This window comes from Dasypus novemcinctus, chromosome 2, assembly GCF_030445035.2.
Source record: "Dasypus novemcinctus isolate mDasNov1 chromosome 2, mDasNov1.1.hap2, whole genome shotgun sequence".
Taxonomy (NCBI): domain Eukaryota; kingdom Metazoa; phylum Chordata; class Mammalia; order Cingulata; family Dasypodidae; genus Dasypus; species Dasypus novemcinctus.
This window is the reverse complement of record NC_080674.1, coordinates 120,837,094-120,851,153: the sequence shown is the minus strand read 5'-3', so window position 1 is coordinate 120,851,153 and position 14,060 is coordinate 120,837,094. Positions and strand designations below refer to the sequence as shown.

Here is a 14,060-nt window from a genome sequence, read left to right as displayed (position 1 = left end):
ATAGACGTATAACCCAACAGAGCTCTCAACAGAAACTAGATCATGTTTCCTCACCTTAAATTGAATGTGCTTTTAAAGGCATGAAGGAATATGGAGAAAGGGGGATGGGTGTATCCAGGAAGAGAGAAAAATGTATAGAATGTATAACAGGAAGAGATCTATAACTACCAAACCCTATTTACTTAACAGTAAACAAAATTTTAAAGTTTCTCTAAATGTACAACAGTACTGGATCTCTACTTAAGTACCATGGCATAATCTGAACTTTGCTTTACTAATTCCAGCGCGTGCAACTCCAATGGACTTTGGAGTCAAACAGATATTCCAGAATCGGCTGTTTATTAGTTGTGTGAGTTTGCACAAGTTTCACAACATTTCTATTCCTTAACTGAGAAAGTAGAGATAATAATAACATCTGCCTCATAGGGTCTATATGAAGAGTAAATGGTCAGTTCTGAAAAGTACTTAGCATAGAGTCAAGTAAATATTGTCAGCAAATGTTAGCTGCTATGCTTGTTAAAAACATTGGTGATGATAGTCTTGATATATGGAAACAAATACGTCCTGTCTTTCATCTTTATTTCTCACCGGACACATATGGGACATAGGGCCACTCCAAAAACCATCTCTATATGGTAAGCTTAGACTGATCATCAAAGTGATGAGGCATCCCCAAGACTCAGTGCCGCCTCTATTCCACCGTAAGGCCTCTCTAAGTAATGCATCTGTCCATTTCCTGGACTCTGTGCAACCACAGAACCAGTTCCCAGCTCCAGGAGATAGGTGAAGACTGCAATAAACAACTTACAGTAAGTTGGATATGCATCCTTGTTTCACCTCTTATGAGTCTATAAACAACAACTTCTCAACAAGAAATTATAATATTTAAATAAACCATGTAAACACATTTTCTAACTAGCAGTGTTTCTGGCCCACATTAAGCCCTCAATAATTATTTATTCTTTTCTTTCTGTCTCTATTGTATTAAGGTGAAACAAATGTTTTCCCCAAGTGGTAATCAAGCTGTCACTTCTGGGGAGCTGGAGAGAAGCAACTATTTAAGCTAATCTTAAGCTTTTTAAACCTAAATGACCAAAGAATCACCCAGGGAGCCTGTTAAAAATGCTTGCTCCCCTAAAACTAAAAAAACAACAAAAAAGTTAAGGTAGTTCTTGAAAAAGAAAATGATGGATCCCAGGTCCCTCCCATACAAATTTTGATTGTATAAATCCAGGGTGGTGCCCTGAATCTGTACTTTTAACAAACTCTACAGGGGGTTCTTTTGATGTAGGCTGGCCATAATTTTGACTATGTACCAAATGTTTTTGTCTTAACTGTTTAATATTTTTTCCGTTTTCCCATTTTAGACAATAAGAATTTTCTTTTCAAAATAATATGTAGAACAATGGCAGAAAGGAAGGCAACACTTCTGTTTCCACTTCGAGTCCATATTTGGTTATCAAGGTCTAGAGTTGACATTTTTTGAATAAAAAGTAAATTTTCCAGTGCTCAGAAGGTTCAATCTTGGTCTGAGAAGAGAGAAATGGAAGGATTGTTCTGATCTTAAGACACAGATACACATGAGAGGAAAAGGCTATCAAAGAATAATGAAAAGGATTTCACCAACTATAAAGAACACAAGCCATTAATGTGGTCAGTAAGAATTCAAGTTCTTATACAGGTAAATATAGAAGTGATAGTTATATATTTAGAAGAATGAAAATAGACCCTCAAGTTCTAATTATTTTAAACTGAAACAATAAGTTATCTTCTAGATTTGGGAAAAGAAAAATCAAATTTAGATAAAATTATATTGGTCCACCCTCTTTCGTGGTATAATATGGCACATCACTGCCTGATGGCAGTGGCTGTCAGTTCTTCCCTACAATACAGGACTTGGAACAAACGGGGGTATTATGGCCTATTCCCAGCTGGCTACTTCTAAGAAATGAGGGAATACTTTGACAGAGACTCTGTGTTCATAAGGAAGTTCCCTGTTCTTTATTCAGACTCATGCACATCTCTGGAACTGTTTCAACAACAGAAGTTCCCATTGCTTAAGGATGGTAAGGTATAAACAGTTTGCTGAATGCCCAGATCATCTTATAATATTGAAAAAAATTGTAATGTAGCTGTGAATCAAGTTTCAAGCTGTTGTACCATTTATTGGAAAAAAAAGTATGCTTCTTTAATTCATCCCTCAAAGGTCTAATGAATTTATTTGCTCCTATTTTGAGCCTAGCTTCAAACAACATACCCATTAACCTTGCTATCTTTAAACAAGGGGGAAATCATTAAATTAAATGAGGAGGAAACACTCAGAAATATAAGAATGAACAAGTTGTTACTTTTTCTGAAGTCAGCTTTTGAGGGAAGTGACCTAGAGGGCTGAAATCTCCAAGCCATCACACATTTGCGGGTGAACATGGAAACCGTGATATGAAATTAGTGACTTCCTTAACCAGGAGGAAGGAAACTGATTTACAGCGCAGAGAAGGGAGAACAGCCTATGTGCACTTCCACAGGTAACCACCTTCTCTACTCTGTCTTCCACAGCTCCTAATAGGAGAAAAATCTTCCTCCAAAAACTTCTTGAATTCTATCACAGATGACAGTTTGTGTAAGTTGCTGGTTCAAAAGCTTCCAGTAATATATTTTTTTATATAAAATAGAACACTGTTTGCCAAACATTTTCAATCTATAAAACAAGTGTGAATTTTCTGGGACCTAATTTCCATACATACCTCTTCTCCCTTGCCCTCAATTAGCCGTAGCCATCCAACCATCTGCCCATCCCCTCCTTCTCACTCTCAGACTCATTATTCAGATCGACACTCTCCCAGCCCTTTCCGCCATGATTACTTACATGTCTAACTTCTTTCTCCCTCTGTCCAGAGATTATCCAAGGAAAGTGATGAAAGTCCAAAGCTGTGGGTAACTGCATCTTCAAGATATATTACAATTACTCTATGCATTCATGAAAATTATTGGGTATGAGGAAAAAAACAGATGGTAATGATACATTTAGTAGTGCTTGTCTTGTGTCCTGTCATGTTTTAATTAATTTAATCCTCAAATCAGCCCTATGTTTATTATACCCATTTTACTTAGAAGTAAGTGGAGAAGGAGAAAGGGTTAGTAACTTGCCCAAACAGGTTTGGAGCCAGGATTGGAAGCCAGGCTACAGAAGCATGCTACAGGAGCCAGGATTGGAAGCATGGCTACAGAGTCTATGCTTTTAGCCATTACCTGAACGGGAAGATTAACCAGCCGTGTACAAGGTTTGCATTTAACCCCCATCCTTCTGGCCAGACCTTAAATGGATCGTGTGACTTGAATTGAATGGGGAATGAATAAAACACAGAGGCTGTTACTCAGAATCAAGAAAACTAGACTCCTTCAACTGAGAGTCCTCAGAGGATGCAGACAATAATGTTAAGTGTGATGCTCCTTTGACCTGGGTCCTGGAAAATATGCCTCTTTATTTCCTGAAAAACAGGGCTCTATAAAAGAGTGATTGTCATTGTGCTGAGCAGACCTGCCACTAAGAAAAGAGAAAAGCTTCATACCACTTTTAGGTGTCAAGAACAGCCCACCCCCGACCCCCACCTCCCCCATTATACATGTGTTGATTCAGAGGGCATGTGCTGTTTTCTACCCAGCTCTGCAGTCTTGAACTTGCTCAGATTCTTTCCCTAAGTCAGAGGTACCAGAAGTCCATCTCATCCACCCCTGTTCTCAGCATGTGGACTGCTGAGTGCCTGGTTGGGTAGTGATCCTTCTGAACTGTGAGGAAATTATGCAGATGGAGGGATTTTCTTCATTTAAGAAACTGGATTCTCAAGGCACTGAGTTTAGCAATGGGAGATGTTCACTTGAAAGAAGGAAGACACATTTCTATTGGAACCTGGTCCAGCATGGCACTTGGGCACTCATACAATGACATTCACAGTCATCTTTCTTGTAGTCCACTCACTGGGTACCTCATGGACAGCAGTCTCCCCTTTTTTAATGTGTTCCAGGATCAGACTCCAAGTACTAACTATAAGTTATATCTGTTTTAATCACTTCTGATATATATAACTTCACAGAAAAATCACTAGCTGTTGTTATTTTCCTTTCTGCTTTTTCTATCCCTTCTCTGTCTTTTGGTCTCTTATATAATGAAAGCTCAGGGTAACTTCTGGTGTTTGAGGCAGCAATTCACTCCCCTCCACTGTGTTTTAATAACAGTACTGCTGATAATTTCTATACTTAAACACAATGCAGAGTCTGTTTATCTTTGACAAGTATAAAACCTATTTCGTGAAAACCAAATCAAATAAAAACATATATTTATGTTTACATATGTGTATTAACAAGGAGAAGAGATGACAAGATATACCCGAGGCCCTGAAAATTGGTTATCTCAGAAAGGGAAATAAAAGTTGGGGGTCAGGGAAGGTAGAGATTATAATATTATTATCTTTACACATCCTTTTATTATTTCACATGTCACAGTAAGCATATATTATTTTGTAAATTAAGTAAAAATAAACATTTTAAAATGAAAAAGTGGACTTCCAGTAAGATGGAGTGGACATGCTTTTCCCTATTCCTCTCACTACGTACAACTAAAAAACCCTCAATACTATATATAAAAGAAACATAAGATGACGTTGAAAGGTGGAGAGAAGAAGGCAGATTAGCTAGACACAACAGGAATGCGGGGAACAACTCAGTGTTTTGTTCCCTGGCTATTCCTTTTGCCTCATATATCCAGACTTGGAGCTGAAGAAGCTGGGAACATGGAAATGACAACAGAAGCAGACAGAAAAAAAAGTCTAACAAAATTCTCCCTCTAGCCAAAGGACTAGGAAAGGGGCAGCCTAAAGTGACAGAAAACTTGTTAACTGCTCTACTTCAGCCAAGCACCAAAGAAAACCGGTGTCCCCACCTCAACCCATGCCAGCAAATTTCAAATAGAGAGCCTAGACAGTTCCCTCACCAGACTGTAGCTTGGTATCCCATGCCCCTCCCCTGGAGTGGTTTTGAAGAAAACCAAGTAGGGAGCCAGGACTTTAATCCCTGCCAGGCTGTAATGAGCCCCTCCCTCCATGGTGTCAGTGGAGAGCCTAAACTCCAACCACCGCTGGGAGTTATGAGACACCCTTGCCTCTCCCCACTGGGTTCCTGTCAGAGGAGGCCTAGTGAAGGGTTAGCATTTTCACCACCACCCAGGGGTAACATGGATACCTCCAAGCATTAGTGGAGGAATAATGAGGGATCCCAGTCTTTTCCAGTCAGGGAGGCATCAGTAGAGGTTTAGTGAGTGAGTTGGAACACCCACACATACCCAGCATCAATGAAGAGCACCAGCCCTCTGCCAGATGTCTATGAAAGTTGAGTGGGGAATCTGGATTTCTAATTCCATCAGGGAGAAACAAGACAGTGATCCCCTTTTCCCTTCCTCAGTAGTATCAGAGGAAGCTAGTTAAAGTAGAGGTTTAAATGAAATCAAGAACCTCATAACATTATACCCCAAATGTCCAAGTTTCAATCAAACCAGGAAATCTCAAACTGAATGACAAAGGTCAACATCGAGACAACAGACATGATAGAAATAGATGATAAATATTTTTAAACCAGGCATCATAAAATTTTTCTGGATTTTTCTTTAATTCGAGAAATCATGGGTTATAGAACAATCATGTATAAAATACAAGATTCCTATATACCACCCTATGATTAGCACCTTGCATTGGTGTAGAACATTTGTTATAATTGAGGAAAGCACATTTTTATAATTGTACTATTAATTATAGGCCATAGTTTAACTTAGGGTTCACTGTGTTCTACAGTGCCATGGATATTTTTTATTCTAGTAACATAGATGCAACTAAAAATTTCCCTTTTAACTATTTTCAAATATATTTTAGTGCTGTTAATTGTGTTCACAATATCATCCTACCATCCCCACCATCCACTACCAAATTTTCCATCATCTCAAATACAAACTCGTACATTATCAGTCCTAATTCCCTATTTCCTATTCCCAATCTATCCCTTGGTAACCTATTTCTAAATTCTGACTCTATGAGTTTCCTTATTCTAATTAGTTCATATCAATGAAATCATACACTATTTGTCATTTTGTGTCTGGCTTATTTCACTCAACCTGATCTCTTCAAGATTCATCCATGTTGTCCCATGTATCAGGATTTCATTCATTTTTATGGCTGAACAATATTCAAAATGTGTCTATGCTACATTTTGTTTATCCAGTCATCTATTCATGGACACTTGAGATGCTTCCATCTTTGGGCAATTGTGAATAATGCTGTTGTGAATATTGGTGTGCAAATATCGGTTCAAGCTCTCACTCCCATTTATTTAGGGTATATACCTAAAAGAAATGGGATTGCTGGGTCAAATGGTAATTCTATATTTAACTTTCTGAAGAACTGCCATACTGTCTTTCAGAGAAGCTATACCATTTTATATTCCTAACAACAAGGAATGATTGTTCCTATTTCTCCACATCCTCTCCAACACTTGTAATTTTCTATTTTTTAAAAATAGTAGCCTTTCTAATGAGAGTGAAATGGTATCTCATCATGGTTTTGATTTACATTTCCCTAAGAGCTAATGCTGTTGAGCATTTTTTCATGTGTTTTCCAGTCATTTGTATATCTTCTTTGGAAAATGTCTATGCAAGTCTTTTGACTATTTTCTCATTGGGTTGTCTTTTTGTTATTGAGTTGAAGGATTTATTTATATAGTCTAGATATTAAACCTTTATCATATTTGTGGTTTCCAAATATTTTTCTCTCACTGCATAAGTTGTTCTATTGCTATCATGATAAAGTCTTTTGAGGTGCATTAAAAACATTAAAATTAATGTTTTTAATTTTGATGAGGTCCCTGTATTAGTCAGCCAAAGAAGTACTGAAGCAAAGTACCAGAAATCTGCAGGTTTTTATAAAGGATATTTATTTGTGGTAGAAACTTACAGTCACAAGGCCCTAAAGAATCCAAATCAAGGTTAATTCCTTACCAAACTCTATTGCCATATGTTGAAGCAAGATGGCAGGCAATATCTGTGAGGGTTCAGCCTTCCTTCTTCCTCTTAAGGCTCTGTGGTTCCAGCTTCTTCGGGTCTCAGCTGTAAGCTGGCAAAAGGCTCATCTCTCTCCTCAGGGCTCTTTTCTTTCCAGGCTCAGCTGCTCTGTTCTCATCACAAGGTCAGCTGTAGACTATCAGGCTCATCTCTGTAGAAAACTATAGACCAATAAATCTCATGAATATAGAAGCAAAAGTTCTTGGAAAAATATTAGCAAATAGAATTCAGCAATATATTAAAAGAATTATACACCATGACAAAGTAGAGTTGATTCCAGGGATGCAAAGTCTCATTTAATATTTGAAAATATCAGATGGCCCCTCTTTGGAAATGGTGTTTATGTGTGATGAATCTGGACTCAGATGGGATCTCTCTTCATAAGACTTTCATGCTAATGTGCTGAAGGTGCAGTTAGTGTTGGGGTTTAAGATATATTTAGGGGATTTGAATCTCTGGACTGACAATGTGATAGCCAGGTCCTGAGCCTCAACAGACTCCAGCACCTACAATCTGATTCATTTTCTCACCACACTCAGCTAAGATGGAGTTGAAGAAGGACAACCACCACACCATGGAGCCTAGAGTGATTACAACTGAAAGTGGGAGGATTGCATCCAGCATCCATGTGGAATCTGAGCCTCCTCTTGACATAGAGGTGCAATGGACACAACCAATCCAATGTCCACATAGAAAAGGTGGCATTGGATTGGGAAAAGTGGACATGGTGGCTGATGGGTATGGGGAAAGGCAGGAAGAGATGAGAGGTGGAGGCGTCTTGGGGACATGGAGCTGCCCTGGATGGGGCTTCAGGGGCAATCACCGGACATTGTAAATCCTCACAGGGCCCACTGGATGGAATGGGGGAGAGTATGGGCCATGATGTGGACCATTGACCATGAGGTGCAGAGGTGCCCAAAGATGTACTTACAAAATGCAATGGATGTGTCATGATGATGGGAATGAGTGTTGCTGGGGCGGGGGGGGAGAGGTGGGGTGGGGGTGGTGGGGTTGAATGGGACCTCATATATATATATTTTTTTAATGTAATATTATTACAAAGTCAATAAAAAAATAATAAAAAAACAATAAAAAATATTTGAAAATAAATCATATTAACATATTAATCATATTAACAGGTGAAGAAGAAAAATCAGAATCCTATCAATTGATGCAGTAAAGACATGTGACAAAACTCAACCCTTATTGATAAACAATTTTCAGAAAAATAGTATTAGAGGGGAAAATCCTCAACTTTATAAGAGCATCTACTAAAATCCTACAGCTAGTATCATGTTGAGAAACTGAACACTTTCCTGTTAAAATTGGGAACAAGGCAAAGTCATCTGCTCTTTCCACTGTTATTCACATAATGATGGAAGTTCTAACCAGTGTAATAAAGCAAGAAAAGGAAATAAAAGGCTTACAGATAGGAAAGGAAGAAATAAAGTCTCATTTGCAGGTGACATAATTGTCTAAATAGAAAATCCAAGGAATATACAAAAAAAAAGAATCTCTAAGAAGTAATAAGTGAGTTCAGTAAAGTCATGGGATACAAGACAAACATACAAATTCAACTGTATTTCTGTATACTAGAAATAAACACATGAACACTGAAATTAAGTGTTTACAATTACAATTTACAATCCACAAAATAATGAAACACATATTTATAATTAGAACATACACAGGATTTGTGTGCTGAAAACTACACAATGCTGATTTTTAAAAATCAAAGAAAATGTAAATAAGTGCAGAGACATACTGCGTTAATGGATTGGAAGTCTCAACATAATAAAAATGTCAATTCTCTCCAAAGTGATATACAGGTTTAATGTGATTACTATGAAAATCCCTTTTTTAATTTTCATAAAAACTAAGGGCTGCAAAAGGCAATATACCAGAAATGGGTTGGCTTTTACAATGGGGATTTATTAACTCATAAGTTTACAGTTCTAAGGCCATGAAAGTTTCCAAATAAAGGCATCATCAGGGAAGCAAATTTGGCTCAACTGAGAGTGCATCTGCCTACCATATAGGAGGTCCAGGGTTCAAACCCAGGGCCTCCTGACCTGTGCGGTAAGCTGGCCCACGTGCAGTGTTGATATGCGCAAGGAGCACCATGCCACACAGGGGTGTCCCCCACATAGGGGAGCCCAGGCGCAAAGAATGTGCCCCTGCAAGGAGAGCCACCCTGTGCAAAAAGAAAGTGCAGCCTGTCCAGGAATGGCACTGCACACACGGAGAGCTGACCCAGCAAGATGATGCAACAAAAAGAGACACAGATTCCTGATGCTGCTGACAAGAATACAAGCAGACACAGAAGAACACACAGCAAATGGACACAGAGAGAAGACAATGGAGGAGGGGGTGAGAAGGGGAGAGAAATTTTTTTTAAAAAGGCATTATCAAAGGTGCTTTCTCCTTGTGCTGCAGGTGTGATCAGTCAGGCTTGTGGACGCATCATCAGAAGATGTGCAGTTATGGGTGATCATCCCTCCCCTCTCCTCTGGAATGTATTGGTTTCAGCTTCTGGCTAAAATAGTTCTTCTCAGCCTCTGTGTTCCATTTGATTCCAGCTTCTGGTTCACAAGGCCTTCTGCTCAGCTTCTGGTTTCCTCTCTGTCTCTGCAGCTCTTTTCTGTGTCTATAGCTTTTAATGCCTTCATTTATAAAGGGTTTTAGTGAGAGGAATAAGACCCACTCTGGGCCATGCAATCTAATCAAAGGCCCTTAACTGAAGTAATTTAATCAAAAGGTTCCAACTAAAATAGATTTACATGCACAGGAATAGATTAGCTTTATTTATTTAGTTATTTTTCTTTATTTTTGCCCCCCTCATTTGTACTCTCTGTCTGATCATCTTCTTTTGAGGAGGTACCAGGAACCAAACCCAGAGCCTCTCATGTGGGAGTGACCTACCTCCGCTCCCTGTTTGTTTTGTCTCTCATTGTATTTCCTCGCTGTGCCTCTTGGTTGTGCCACTTCACTACATCATCTTGTTGTGTTGGCTCGCCATGCCAGCCTGTTGCATCAGCTCACTATCTTGCTCATCTTCTTTAGGAGGCACCAGGAACTGAACCCAGGACCTCCCATGTGGTAGGTGGAAGTCCAGCTTTTTAAGCCATATCCACTTCCCTAGATTAGCTTTAAGAACAGAATTTTCTGGTGTCCACCAAAGACTCAAATTGCCACAAACCCAATAAAATATTTTATATAGACAAGATTATTTTAAAAGGTATATGAAAATGCAAAGTAACCAGAACAGCTAAAACACTTTTGAAAAAGAATGAAGTAGGAAAAATTAGTCTACTCCATTCTACAACTTATATAGCTACGTAATCAGGACTGTGTGGTATTGACAGAGGGATATACTTACTGATCAATGAAACAGAACAGAGTACCCAGAAATGGATTCCCACAAATACGCCCAACTTATTTTTGACAAAGGAGCAAAAAACAGTTCAATGGCAAAAAGATAGCCTTTTCAACAGATGGTCCTGGGCAACTGGATGTCCATAGATTTTTAAAAAAAGAACTTCAACCTAAGTCTCATACCATATAAAAATATTAACTTAAAATTGATCATGGACTTAAATGTAAAATATAAATCTATGAAACTATTAGGAGAAAACATTCAAGATCTAGGACTAGTCAAAGAATTTTTAGATTTGACACCAAAAGCACAATCCGTAGAAGTAAAAAATTGATAAATTGAACCTCATCAAAAAAAAAAATTTTTTTTTTTCTGCAAAAGACCCTGCTGAGAGAATGAAAAGACAAGCTACAGACTGGGAGAAAATGTTCGCCAACTACACATCCAACAAAGGACTAGTATCTAGAATATATAAAGGACTTTCAACAATAAAAATTAAATAAATGAATTAGAAAATGTGTGAAAACATGGAGGCATTTTACCAGAGTATAAAAAATGACAAATGAGCACACAAAAGGATTTCAACATCATTAGCCATAAGGAAATGCAAATTAAAACTTCCATGAGATATTACTGATATTACTTATCAGAATGGCTAAAATCTTAAAATAGTTATAACACCAAAGACTGGTAAGAAATGAACTTACTAATATGTGCAACAGCCTGGATTATGCAACAGAGTATTATCCTGGACGAAAAAAGGCAATCCCAAAAGGCTCACACTTTATATATTTATGTAACATTATTGAAATGAAAAAATTACAGAAATGGAGAAAAGATTAGTGGGGATAAAGAGGGAGTGGGGCAAGAGTGAAGTGACCATGGCTGTAACAGGGAAATGAGGGATCCTTGTGGTGAAGGAAGTATCTTGTATCAATATCAATATCAATATCCTGGTTGTGATATTGTATTATAGTTTTGCAAGATGTTTCCATTGGAAGAAACTGGGTAAAGGGCACACAGGATCTGCATGTGAATCAGCAATACTCTCAAAATAAAAATTCAATTAAGGAAAAGGTTAAAAAGTAAATACAGTCAATAGTTAAGTTCAACATTTACTGGAAAACTGCACTCAATCTACTTATAAAGAATTAGTACATAATTTATCTACTTTCCTTTGAATTTTTCTACCTGTTAGACATATAATCAACTACTCCTTATCCTTTCTCCCTAAATAAATTTTGGGTCCAAGGTGAGGAAAAGAAGAAATTTATCTTGAGATCTATTATGATCCTACTAAAGTATTTCCCATATCTCCCTCATGGAAGCTAGGATCAAATCAAAAGGACCAATGCCTGCCAACCTTCCTCAAAATAGATGACATTAATAGATAGGGGAGAGAAAGAGAGAGAGAGAGAGAATGGATGGAAGGGAGGGAGGGAGGGAAGGAAAAGAAACAACAGAAAGGAGATCAAAATGAATCTTATGTCAGAAACAGCATAAGCTAATCAATCACGTTGTAACTTTTCTGGTGAGATAAGGTTGTTTTCAGGGAAAAGGGACAAGTTAAGCACCAATCCCAGAGTCTACAGTACCATTTCCTAGTTCCTTAGGCATAAACATCCCCAGAGTGGAGGAGGATAATTCATCAAGCAGCTAGGTCTTTATCAACATACCTCTTAAGAAAATTCAGCTTTCTTTGTTTTCATTTTCTACTTGATTGTGAGTTAGTCTACTATGTGGCCTGGGAGAGTGGTGTGTGCCCTGTGCAGGCAACCAGTTGTAGCTCTCAAATCAGTTACATTTCACATTTTAAGCTATCAAAATTCTTTAAAAAAAAATAATCTCCTTGTCTTGTATGACGAGGTAATATGAAGTAGCCACCCAGATGTGACTGCTTTTGAAAGAATCAGTAAATACAATTTTGGATCCAGAAATTCAGAAAAATGGACTCTGACCCTGAGGTGACTTTAGCTATGAGGTCCTGCATGAGGAATGAGCAGTCTTACTTCCAGTAACTCTTAGCCACAGATGCTACTTACATTTTCATATTTGAAGGGTGGATGTCCTAGTTGACACCATCAAAGCCCAGCTGAAATCCTCCAAGGAGACATGATGGAGTTTCAGAATCAAAGAACAGCAGCATATGGAGCAGCAGCTCTGAAAAGCATAGAGATCTCATTGCATTATCTTTTCAAACTCTACTAATGTTTTAGGGAATTTTTTCACTAAACAACAGGGGAGGTTCTTTTCTTGACAGGCTTGAATAATTGTTTTTAATCAGTTAGTGAAAGATTCAAGAATCCAAAAGAAAACACCAGCTCAAAGGATTTTTCAACAAAGTTCTTTTTGTTTGTTCTACACATTCACTGCTTTCTCAGTCCTCTGCTGGCAGTCTCCTTTTTGTTGTTTCAAGGGTCTGAGCAACAGAAATACCCTGTTTCAGGAAAGGTAGAAATGAGAAGGTTAGCCACAAAATCTGTGGACAAAACCCAGTTGCTGCTTTTTAAGCGTGGTGTCTGCTTCACATTTTTATAATGGTGTTGGTTGACCGATGACATCTAGTTATAGCTTTTCCTAAGGCAGGGTCCAGGGTGAAGTGAGTGAGGTGTTTATGGCACACAATTTAAGGAGGCACTCTCACTTTCAGGACCATGCAAGTCAGAATAAATGTCTCCTTAAATTTTCACCCCAGGTGCCTGACTCACCTCACCTTAGTTCCAGCCCTGGATTTTTTAATTCCCTGAGTCTGGTTGTTCTTCTTCCTGATAGAAATATCACAAAATAGCAGGATTGCATAATTTCTTAAGACACAAACTGGAACATCATTTTTCTCAGAAGCAAATGGCCAACGCTTATATATTGGTCTCTAGGAACACTAGTGATATGTGATCAAACAATCACATATCAGTTAGTGAAGGAAGGACAGATGAAGGAAGGACAATTGCATGGTAAATGCCAAGAAGCGGGAAACGGACTTTGGCCCAGTGGTTAGGGCGTCCGTCTACCATATGGGAGGTCCGCGGTTCAAACCCCAGGCCTCCTTGACTCCGTGTGGAGCTGGCCATGTGCAGCGCTGATGCGCGCAAGGAGTGCCGTGCCACGCAAGGGTGTCCCCCGCGTGGGGGAAGCCCCACGGGCAAGGAGTGCGCCCGTGAGGAAAGCCGCCCAGCGTGAAAAGAAAGAGCAGCCTGCCCAGGAATGGCGCCGCCCACACTTCCCGTGCAGCTGACCGCTGACGACAACAGACGCGGACAAAGAAACAAGATGCAGCAAATAGACACCCAGAACAGACAACCAGGGGAGGGGGGGAAATTAAATAAATAAATAAATCTTTTAAAAAAAAAAAAATGCCAAGAAGCCCCCAGACTTGTGAGGGTAGGATTCCTTGTACATCCAGTAGAACTTAGGTAAGTCCAGATGGAGCATGGGCAGAATCCAGAATCTCTGTTGCTGAAATGGAAAATAGGAAGTTGGGATAGCTCTCATCACAGAGAAGGAAATGGGCACCAGGGAGGAAAATTTTGCCTCAGCATTCTGTGGACCAGTACTTGGGAAAACTTATCAAAAAGACTACAAGATCAT

The 14,060-nt window shown here is 38.8% G+C and overlaps 1 long non-coding RNA gene across 1 annotated transcript; it reads right to left on the bottom strand.

Annotated features, from left to right (window-relative positions):
* Nucleotides 1-1,340: 1,340 nt before the first annotated feature.
* Nucleotides 1,341-12,351, bottom strand: LOC139440179 (uncharacterized). The gene is made up of 4 exons (XR_011650310.1): nt 12,152-12,351; nt 7,037-7,260; nt 2,867-2,944; nt 1,341-1,529 (listed from the first exon to the last, which is right to left on the bottom strand). It is a non-coding gene; the product is annotated as an uncharacterized lncRNA (long non-coding RNA).
* Between the last annotated feature and the right edge of the window lie 1,709 nt (nt 12,352-14,060).